Genomic DNA, 12,132 nt, shown 5'->3' on the forward strand with positions numbered 1-12,132 from the left:
TAGGACAGGGTTCCTTTCCCTGTCCTCTCAGTGTTAACTTTTCGTGGCCTCCTTTTGGATTTGGGAGGGCTATATATACCAGCTCCAGGTCTGGGGTTCCTTGTCAGTTATACATTCGTTCTGGCTGTGTGTCTGACCCCCTGGTGTGCTTGCATACTGTTTTGTCTGATTGTCTTTCATGTATGACCTATTCCGTTTTGTCATTTTGTGCTTTGCTCTGTGATTCTGTTATTACTATCTTTCAGCTCTCACCTTTTTGCTTCATTACTCTTACTCCGCACCTGCCTGTCCCGCTTGTACTGTACTGCTATCTCCGGCTCCCTGACCTTTGGCTACGTCCTGACTTCCCTTTTCGTCTCACTCTTCGGCACCTCATTGACCTCCTGGCTTGACTTTGGCACGTTCTGACTGCTCTCCGGCATCGCAGGTTTCCGCCGCTATCCATCATCTGGCCCCGCCTCTGGCCACACCCCTTAGGGATCACGTGTTTCAGGTCCTTTGCTCAGTTCGGTAAGCTCATGGCAGCTCTCCTTTCTTGCCCCCCTGTTCTCTTTGTATCTGTGCGCAGACCTCTGCTGTAAGCCTGCGTCAGGGGTCGTGATACAACCATTACAAAGTACACAGCAGGGGCACATTAATAAGATTATCTCAACACGGGAGTATATTTTTGCTCATTCAACTGTGGAACTTATTTTTATTCCAAGATCTATTGATTTAAATGCACTTTGTTCTTGGGAAACTTTGTTTACAATATTGTTCTGATAATTAAAAATTATCACTTACCCAAAAGAGAGATAACTGCTACATCAGTGGGTGTTTTACAATTTAGACCCCCAACGATCTCGAAGGTATTACCCATCAATTATATAATTGATAACTTGCCAAAATATACAGAATGTGAAAGCCTTGAAAAGTCAATTTAGATTTTTTTTTAATTCTATAAATGTTCATTATATGGTTCATTATATGATGCATAATCTTTAATTTCCAGGAACTAGAAAATCCTTTTAAGTTCACTATGTAAAATACAAACTTGAAAATAGTTATTCCGAAAGATGCTTCCTTTTAGTCACTACTGTCACAGTATGTGATAAGTGTGAAGAGAACATACAGGGTGGGCCATTTATATGGATACACCTAAATAAAATGGGAATGGTTGGTAATATCAACTTCCTGCTTGTGGTACATTATTATATGGCAGGGGGAAACTTTTCCAGATGGGTGGTGACCATGGCGGCCATTTTGAAGTTGGCCATTTTGGATCCATCTTTTTTTTTTCAATGGGAACAGGGTCATATGACACATTAAACTTATTGAGAATTTCACGAGAAAAACAATGGTGTGCTTGGTTTTAACATAACTTTATTCTTTCATGAGTTATTAACTAGTTTATGGCCACTTATAAAATGTGTTCAAAGAGCTGCCCATTGTGTTGGATTGTCAATGCAACCCTCTAATCCCACTCCTGACACACTGATAGCAACACCGCAGTACTAGGTAGGCAGGACACAGCATATCCACATCACTGCAAGGCTTGCAGGCACTGTATGTGCGTACATAGCTTCCACTGCATTCCTAGTTGCAATTTTTTTTTTCCCAAAAAATTAATCCCTCAAAAACCAGTCTGTTCTGTCAGACAGAGGCCTGTTTAAAAATCATAGTTTTTCAGACATAGTTGTGTGTGCTAGCCTTGTTCTACTATTTTTTTTGTGTGTTTTAAATTCACCAAAAAAGGCCTCATATATCTGCGTGCTCCAAGTTGGGGCATTTTAGGTCGTTTTGCCACTGTTTTTGCTGTTTGCTACTTTATTTATATAGAGCATCATTTAGCATAAAAAATATAAAAAGGCCACATTTGCCAGTGTGGGATTTCCGTGACAGCCCTCATATACAGTCATATGAAAAAGTTTGGGCACCCCTATTAATCTTAAGCTTAATGTTTTATAAAAATGGTTTATTTTGCAACAGCTATTTCAGTTTCATATATCTAATAACTGTTGGACACAGTAATGTTTCTGCCCTGAAATGAGGTTTATTGTACTAACAGAAAATGTGCAATCTGCATTCAAACAAAAGTTGACAGGTGCGTAAGTATGGGCACCCTTATTATTTTCTTGTTTTAGATACTCCTACCTACTTTTTACTGACTTACTAAAGCACTTTTTTTGGTTTTGTAACCTCATTGAGTTTTGAACTTCATAGCTAGGTGTATGCAATCATGAGAAAAGCTACTTAAAGTGGCCACTTGCAAGTTGTTCTCCTGTTTGAATCTCCTCTGAAGAGTGTCATCATGGGCTCCTCAAAACAACTGTCAAATGATCTGAAAACAAAGATTATTCAACATAGTTGTTCAGGGGAAGGATACAAAAAGCTGTCTCAGAAATGTAACCTGTCAATTTCCACTGTGAGGAACATAGTAAGGAAATGGAAGAACACACGTACAGTTCTTGTTAAGGCCAGAAGTGGCAGGCCAAGAAAAACATCAGAAAGGCAGAGAAGAAGAATGGTGAGATCAGTCAAGGACAATCCTCAGACCATCTCCAGAGAGCTGCAGCATCAACTTGCTGCAGATGGTGTCACTGTGCATCGGTCAACTATACAACACACTGTGTTTTTTTGCCGCCATGCATAACGCCATTTTGTATTACCAAACAATCTTGGTTTCATGAGTCCACAGGACCTTCTTCCAAAAAGAAATTGGCTTCTCCAAATGTGCTTTTGCATACCTCAGCCGACTCTGTTTGTGGCGTGCTTGCAGAAATGGCTTCTTTCGCATCACTCTCCCATACAGCTTCTCCTTGTGCAAAGTGCGTTGTATAGTTGACCGATGCACAGTGACACCATCTGCAGCAAGTTGATGCTGCAGATCTCTGGAGGTGGCCTGAGGATTGTCTTTGACTGATCTCACCATTCTTCCTCTCTGACTTTCTGATATTTTTCTTGGCCTGCCACTTCTGGCCTTAACAAGAACTGTACCTGTGTTCTTCCATTTCCTTACTATGTTCCTCACAGTGGAAATTGACAGGTTAAACCTCTGAGACAGCTTTTTGTATCCTTCCCCTGAACAACTATGTTGAATAATCTTTGTTTTCAGATCATTTGACAGTTGTTTTGAGGAGCCCATGATGCCACTCTTCAGAGGAGATTCAAACAGGAGAACAACTTGCAAGTGGCCACTTTAAGTAGCTTTTCTCAAGATTGCATACACCTAGCTATGAAGTTCAAAGCTCAATGAGGTTACAAAACCAAAAAAAGTGCTTTAGTAAGTCAGTAAAAAGTAGGTAGGAGTATTTAAAACAAGAAAATGATAAGGGTGCCCATACTTATGCACCTGTCAAATTTTGTTTGAATTCAAATTGCACATTTTCTGTTAGTACAATAAACCTCATTTCAAGGCAGAAACATTACTGTGTCCAACAGTTATTAGATATATGAAACTGAAATAGCTGTTGCAAAAAAACAATTTTTATAAAACATTAAGCTTAAGATTAATAGGGGTGCCCAATCTTTTTCATATGACTGTATCTGCGTGCTCCAAGTTTGGGCATTGTAGGCCGGTGTACCACTTTTATTGCTGTCTGCTACTCTAATTATATACAGCACTAATTGGCATTTAGTAAAAAAATCAGGCCACATATTTGCCAGTGTGGTATTTCCGTGACAGCCCTCATATATCTGCGTGCTCCAAGTTTGGGCATTGTAGGCCGGTGGACCGCTTTTTTTGGTGTCTGTTACTCTACTTATATACAGCACTATTTTGCATAAATTAACTTCACAAAAAAGCCCCCCAAAATTGAATACAGCCTGTTATGTCAGACTGAGGCCTGCCTGGTGTTTGGGTTTGAAAAATCGTAGATTTGCAGGCATACTGATCAGATATTATTTTGCTACTAATAAATATATTTGTGTAGAGCATTTGAAATAGTGCAGTAGTCCATTTAAAATGGGCAAGGCCAGGGACGGGGAAGTGGACGTGATGATGATGGTGCATGCAGACGATGAGGCCGTGGCCAAGGTGAAAGTGGGCAACGACAAAGGCCCACATCTTTTCGCTCGACCTTCCTGTCCCAGTTTCTAGGAGAGTGCAACACACCACTATTGAAGCCAGAGCAGTGTGAAATGGTTGTTTGTTGGATAGCGGATAATGCTTCCAGTCACTTAGCCATCATTACCACCACCATGTCTTCCACATGGTCAAGTCTGAGTAGCCATGAGTGTGGCCCGGATATTCCTCACCCTGTACCTCCTTCCTCCCACCATGCTGAGTGCCCTGAGACAACTGATCCCACACTTGGACACTCTGAAGAGCTGTTCAGTTTTCCATTTCAAGATTCAAAACTCTCGGCTGGTCAACTTGAAGTGGGGACAGATGAGATCACATGTACAGATGCCCAAAGCTTTCACCAGCCTCAGTCACGTGAAGGCGATGGTGGAAAAGTGTCAGAAGAGGTGGACGATGGTGAAAAATTGCCAGAAAGTCAGGAGGAAGAGCAGGGTGCAGATGTGGAAGATGAGGTGGTGGATGACATAGTGACTGACCCAACCTGGCAGGAGGACATGCAAAGCGAGGGCTGCAGCACACATGGGGAAGGAGGAATATCATCCCAACAGGCAGGAAGAAGCAGTGTGGTGGCCACAGACAAATGTGCATCCGTTTCCAGCAACACCAACATGAGGGAAGTTGCCATCCCAACTGTTAGATCTTCCAAAGTCTGGTTATTTTTTAAAGACTCTGCCGATAACCCCAAACAGGCCATTTGCAGCACCTGCCATGCCCGCATCAGCAGGGGTAACAAAACAACCAGCCTGACCACAACCAGCATGATCTGGCACATGGCAGTAAAGCACCAACTTTGTGGGCCGAACCCCAGGCTCCAGGACCACTGTCTGCAGGTGACACCACTGCTTCTTCCACTGTTTTGCATAGAAGCCAATCCCCAGTACACCGTGCATGTGAAGATGCCTCTAGCCCTGCACCTGTTGTGGCCCACAGTCAAGCAGCACCATCATCAAGCTCGCCCACATCCTTGTCCCAGCACAGCCTTTAGTTGTCTATAACCCAGTCTTTGGAGCGCAAGCTGAAATACCCAGCCAACGCCCCGCAGGCCACAGTCCTAAATTCTAATATTTCTCTTCTGCTTGTGCTAGAAATGCTGCCTTTTAGGCTCATTGAGACGGAAGCTTTCCACAACCTGATGGCGGCGGCCGTCCCAAGGTACTCGTCCCCAGTCGCCACTATTTCTCCCGGTGAGCCGTACTGGCATTACACCAGCATGTGTCCCACAACATTACCCGTGCATTCAACAATGCTGTTACAGGGAAAGTCCACCTAACCACGGACACATGGACAAGTGCTTGTGGGCAGGGACGGTACATCTCACTGACGGAAGCACTGGGTTAACATAGTGGAAGCCAGGACCCAGTCGGACCTTGGGATGAAACACATCCTCCCCACGCAAAGGATTGCTGGCCCTACATCAATCAGGGTTGCCCCCACAGTCTACAGCTCCTGCACCTCATCCTCCTCCTCTTCATCCTCCATCTCTGAAATCAACACATCAGTCAGAAGCTGGAAGCACTGCAGCACTGCCTAAGCCAAGCGGCAACAGGCTGTGCTGAAGCTAATCTGGATAGGTGACAAACTGCACAATGCAGAAGAGTTGTGGACAGCGCTGAAAGAGCAGTCAGATGACGTTGTGATGACACTGCTGAACCTACAGCCAGGCATGGTCGTGTGTGACAATGGCCGTAACCTGGTGGCGGCTCTGAGGCAAGGTGGGCTCACGCATGTACCTTGCTTGGCCCATGTGCTTAACCTCCTGGTTGAACTCTTTCTGAAAAGCTACCCAGAACTGCCGGATCTTCTAGTGAAAGTACGCCATCTGTCTGCCCATTTTAGAAAGTCAGCTACAGATTCAGCTGCCCTTGCCGTGCTTCAGCAGCGTTTGCAGCTTCCAGCTCACCAGCTGGTGTGTGATGTCCCCATGCACTGGAACTCTACGTTGCATATGCTGGAAAGAATTTTGTGAGCAGAAGAGGGCAGTTGTTGACTACCAACATCAACAAGGCCGTCGATATTCAGTTCAGACTCCACACATAAGACCTCAGGAATGGACATGGATGTCAGACATATGTACCATCCTCCAAAACTTTGAGGACTGCACCAAGATGGTGAGCAGCGATGACGCCATAACTAGCATCACTATCCCGCTTCTCAGCATTCTGAAAACCTCTCTGCTCACAATTAAAGAGGATGCATTGCAGGCAGAGCACGAGGACATGGAGCAAGGAACCATACAGGGGAATTACACTTAGCCCAGCCTCATGTCTTCTCAACGTGGATTGGTAGTCAATGAGAAGGAGGAGGAGGAAGAACAGGAGCTACTTTCATGAGCTATAGATGATACTACAAACAAAACTGTCATACCATCTGTTCAGCGGGGATGGCCTGAGGACAGGGAGGAGGAGGATGAGGATGAGGAGGAGGACAGCATGGTCAGTCGTCCTGTTGGTGAGGACACGGAAGTCTTGCCTGTTAGCAGTCTGGCACGCATGGCTGACTTTATGTTGCAGTGCATTTCACGTGACCCTCGCATTATAAAAATTTTGGGTGACACTCATTACTGGTTGGTGACACTTCTAGACCCACGCTAAAAGGAAAACTTTCAATCTCTTCTACCAGAGGCATAGAGGTGTACTAAAATGTTGTAGTGCCAGAGGACCGTTGTAGCGGAATTACTTAGAAAATTCCCATGTGAGAACGCTGGCAGCAGATGTCAGAGTTTGTTGTAAAACCAAGGAGTCCAAGCGAGAGAGACAGAAGTGCAATCCAGCTCAGGCAGGGGAACAATGGCAAAGTTCTGGTACAGTTTTCTCAGACCCTCCGATTGTGCTGGCACAGAGGCAAGGGGTGCTGTCATAAGAAGTGCAATGTTTGGGAAGATGCTGAGGGAGTACCTTGCAGATAGTACAAACTTCCTCCGGGATTCCTCTGTGCCTTTTAATTATTGTGTATGCAAGCTGGACACATGGCATGAACTGGCTCTCTACGCCTTGGGGGTCCTGGCCTGCCCTGCTGCTAGTCGTTCTTTCAGAGCGGGTTTTTAGTGCCGCTGGTGGAATTATAACAGATAAGCGCATCCGCCTGTCAACTGAAAATGATGACAGGCTTACTCTTATAAAAATGAACAAGGACTAGATTGGGAAAGACTTCTGTACACCACCAAATGAAAACAGCAAAACATAACCTCTAATGCAGTCTCTCTTTTGGGAGGTATATTCTCATGCACCTCTTCACAACTACGCATGGGTATAGGCTACAATATTTGGTCTGTTTGTTGTTATCCTCCTCCTTTTCCTCATCCTCATCATCCAGAACCACTAGATCACCAGGGTTAACGTGCTCTGTACTGTTATAGGCCAGTGAATTTTGGGCAAGGGGGCTGTGAATGTTACTCAGTCCAAAAAGGACCCCACATAGGGAAATTGAGCATTACATTACATTCGGCCTACTTCTTAACTCTGTCTCCTGCAATGTGTCTTTGACCTGCCACTAGATCACCAGGGTGAACGTGCTCTGTACGATGAATTTTGGGCAAAGGGGCTGTGATCGCACTATTTTATTTAGTAAAAAAAGGACCCCATATTGGGAACTGGGCATTACATTACATTGGGCCTACTTTTTAACTCTATCTCCTGCAATGTGTCTTTGACCTGCCACTTGATCACCAAGGCGAACGTGCTCTGTACGGTGAATTTTGGGCAAGGGGGTAATGATGGCACTATTTTATTTATTAAAAAAATGACTCCACATTGGGGAATTGTTTGTCAGCTCATGCCCTCCATTACAAGTCTCAGAGACCCACACCCCTACATTGGGCCTACTTCTTAACTCTGTTTCCTGCAATGTCTCTTCCTTATCTCCTATGACATGACCTGGGTGAACGTGTTCTGTACTTTTATAGGCCATAGAATTTTGAGCAAGAGGGGCTGTGATGGCAATAGTATATTTTTAAACAAAAAGAAAAGAGACGACTGTAAAAAGCCGTAGCCAGCTCACCAACCAGACCATCAGATGCGGTGCACGGAAGTTCGTCAAGACCAAGACGTCCTGCAATAGCAATCTCAAAAGAACATGTATACTCCAGCTCCAGCAAGATGGGTGAAAAAAAAAAAAAAAATGTTTCCTTTCTATTTTATTGTAAATCCAACATGAAGATAAAAAACAAATCCTTACAAAAGGTAGACCAAACAGGTGATTGTGAAGATATGGCAACGCGTTTCGACCAAAATAGGTCTTAGGCATGAGTAAGACCTATTTTGGTCGAAACGCGTAGCCATATCTTCACAATCACCTGTTTGGGCTACCTTTTGTAAGGATTTGTTTTTTATCTTCATGTTGGATTTACAATAAAATAGAAAGGAAAATTTATTTATTTTTTAAATATTTTTAAAAAAGGTACCCCCCATTGGTGTTGGCAAACACTTCATAACATTTGGGTACCTTAAAGAGCTCACTTGAAAAGCTTATTTTTCTGTTAACTGGTTGCTCACATTGGACACAATACACTTCATATAAATTTGATAAAGGAATGCTGTTAGTTTGGCTCAGTAGTTCATTACAAATATTTCTTTGTCGACTATATTAGTTTCTCTCCCTGAGAGCGATAACTTTGGCTGCCTCAAATGTACAAATGGCAAATATACAAATGAAGATTTGGAATCCAGATTAAAATATTGTATACCGAATGCATTCAGACAATCACATAGCTGCATTTCTTGTAAAACATTTACAGATGTGTAATGTGTAAAACAAAGGAGTACGGAGCACAAAATGCATATTGTGAAGTGGATTTTCCTGGGCCCGTACAGTATGTGGGTTCAAAGGTTTATTGGTGTGCATATGAATTGGTAGCAGGGCTGGCCTTGAATTCAATGCAACACTTTTTCAGGAGTCCCTCCTGGACATCTTATAAAAGGGGTATTGTGGTGCGTCGTAATTCTTGGCAGCCCATCCACTCACAGCATAGGCTACAACAGCTTAGGAGACCCACTGTTTAATAATGGCCCTTTAAGAAGATTAATGCCACCTGGTGCACCAGTAAAAATAGGCTCTGTGACTTTAAGAGTCCCTCCTTCATAAAAGAAACCAGATGGGTCTGCGTATGTGTCACACACCACATGGCCAGCTAGGGTTGTTAAATGTTACAATGACATTTCCCAGTGAATGCATTTATAGTGGTTGAAAGCAATGTTAAAGTTGAAAAAGGCTTCAAAAACGCTGCCTCTGAACTAAGCCTAAGTGGGGAAGGAAATTTTTGGTCTGGGGTTAAATATTTGGCCTTAAAGGCAAGTCATTTAGTCCATGAGCCAAGAACCAAATTTGACGATATCGGTACCAAGCGGAGTGACTAATTCTCTTTGGTATTTTTAGGTAGATGCATGTCTGTAGTTTATTTTTTGATATGATAGCCCTTACATATACGTAGCTTATTAACCCCTTCAGCCCTAGGCCTATTTGTACCCAAGTGCCTAAGCCAATCTGACCTGTGCCACTTCATGGGCTAATAACTTTGGAACGCTTTCACCTATCCAAGCCATTCTGAGATTGTTTTCTCGTGACATATTGTACTTCACGTCAGTGCTAAATGGGAGTCAATATATTTTACCTTTCTATATAAAAAAATGCTAAATATTCGGAAATTTTGGAAAAATCGGCAATTTTTTAACTTTGAAATTCTCTGCTTTTTACAAAAATACTGATACCCCCCATAATAGTTATTAATTTACACTCCCCACATGTTTACTTCATATTGGCATCATTTTGAAAATGAAACCTTATTGTTTTACGACGTAATAGGGCTTATAGTTTTATGCGCAATTTTTCACATTTACAGCAAAACCCACTTTTCAAAGGACCAAGTCACTTCTGAAGTCACTTTAAGGGGCTTACATAACAGAAACCACCCATAAATTACCCCATTTTGCAAACTACACCCCTCAAGCTGTTCAAAACTCATTTTTAAAAACTGTTAACCCTTTAGGTGTTCCACAGGAATTTTAGCATGAGCCAAGAACCAAATATGACGATATCGGTACCACCCGGAGTGACTAGATGTAGTATTTGTAACAAAATTTAATCCAAGTTATGTAAATACACACTGAACATGTCATGTGCATATATATATATATATATATATATATATATATATATATATATATATATATATATATATATATATGTTACTCCATAATATCTTCAACATCGGACTCTGAATCTGACTGTTGTTCTACTGGCTCGTCTTCAGTACCCTTGTTCTGGCATGTCTGTAATCTGCACATGTCTGTGCACTTCAGGCCATTGCTGAGGCAAGTACACTGAGGAAGTTCACATGACCGCACACACTTGCAGGACAGTAGCTGTATAATAGCTTCTGGTGCTGGTGCCCCTTGCATCCACTTGACAACAAGCTTTCCGTCGTTATCTATCATCCAACCGCAGTCTGTTGGGTTTGCAACCCATGGCTGGCTCTGCAGACTTCTCCTCCAGATCGCAGCCTGGTAGTTTGCACGCAGTGCATGCATGAAAAGGCAGTCCTGGCAAGGAGGGAGTTGACTTGACTCTACCACTCCACGTCTGGCACAGAACAGCTGATAACGGAGCCTGTTTACCTCAGTTGTTTGGGTAGTTGGCAGGTACATGTGGCAGGTGATTTCCTGTAACTTCTCAAAAAGTTCGGTAGACACTTCCCATGAACGACCAACTTCCTGAAAGGCATCCTGGTATGTCTTGTTCATCTTCAACTGCTTGAGTGTCGTCATCTTCCCACGGCCAGCGAATGCACTGACGGTGTCACAGCCTGTAAATGCATGCATACCAATCAATGAATCACATACGCTGCCTCCCAATGTTCGGCTCAGAGTGGTGATATCCAGGAATCTTGTCCGGTTCTGTGTACCGCATTTCTGGAACAGGTGGGATGGGATTTTGTGGCACATGCCCAGACACAGGACCATGACATCAGTATCCTCCGAAGTGATGATGACCGACTTGTAACCAGATTCTGCTGCATGAAGAGCATGGAGAAGGAGGCGTGTGTCTGCTTCTTCTTGATTTGACTTAAGGTCAGCAGCCTCTTCCCACTGTTCTTTGGTGATCTTAAAGCAGAGCTGCTCACATGTGACATACAGCTCCTTCTCCTCAAGCTTCTCCCTGTGGTGTTTCGCCTTCCATTCTTCTACCAGAAACTTTATGAGACTTGCCTTGTTGGAGGAACTACTTAGAAGCTTTTTCCACTGCTGGATGTTGTGCCCATGTTGAATGTTCTTGAAATGGATCCCTGTGCCTTCATATCTGTTGACTCTTTCTGTATCTTTGATGGATGTCTCCTTGTAGACGTCAAAGACAATATCAATGCGCTTGCTCTTAGCACCCTCATGGATAGCGCGACTCATTGCTGTGCCTGCTAGCTGGCCAAATGTTGCATTGTTTCCCTTCAGTTTCTGAACCAGGCTCATCCCATCAATGATGGTTGCAGAGGGCTCGGGGATCACTTCTGCAGGACGAGCATTCCTCTCCAACTCCCTTGCGAGGGCAGCCTTGTTGGTCTTGCGGATAGACCCATCACCATTGGCAAGTGCCCATGGCAATGGACCCAGGGGATGAGTCAAGACATCACTCATTTGTAGCTTTCTGTTCTCAGCTACAAGTATCATCTGGCCAAATAGGTTTCTGTCAGCCTTCAAAATTACCTCCTTGCCAAGACCTTGTCTGCGTGTCTTCATTTGGATGTTAGAGAACGTTTTAAGTTTGTTCTTCGTCATCTTGTCATGAAACAATGTAGTTGGCTTATCGGTACCCAAACGCTCATCCTTGAATGTTTGATATGCATCCTCTCCTATACTGTATGCCCCTTGAAGGTCTTTGGCTACATCTGGTGGTGCTACAGTCGCTGTTGACAAACTGATAAGTTCACCATTATGCTCTTTGTTGAAGGGGTTCACCCAACCTGTCTCCAGCAGTTGAACGAAAGATTGGACATCGGCTTCATCTCTTCTAATCCTAGACACCTGTAGGTCTGAATGGCTGAAGTCAGTATATTGTTGGCCTACCAGGGCCCTCAGCTGCCTCAA

The 12,132-nt window shown here is 43.6% G+C and overlaps 1 protein-coding gene across 1 annotated transcript in view; it reads left to right on the forward strand.

Moving 5' to 3' along the window:
- Positions 1-12,132, forward strand: part of AGBL1 (AGBL carboxypeptidase 1) — a 797,337-nt gene that overhangs the window by 332,492 nt on the left and 452,713 nt on the right. The gene's annotated exons all lie outside the window — the stretch shown is intronic.

Source organism: Ranitomeya variabilis, chromosome 5 (genome assembly GCF_051348905.1).
Source record: "Ranitomeya variabilis isolate aRanVar5 chromosome 5, aRanVar5.hap1, whole genome shotgun sequence".
Lineage (NCBI taxonomy): Eukaryota > Metazoa > Chordata > Amphibia > Anura > Dendrobatidae > Ranitomeya > Ranitomeya variabilis.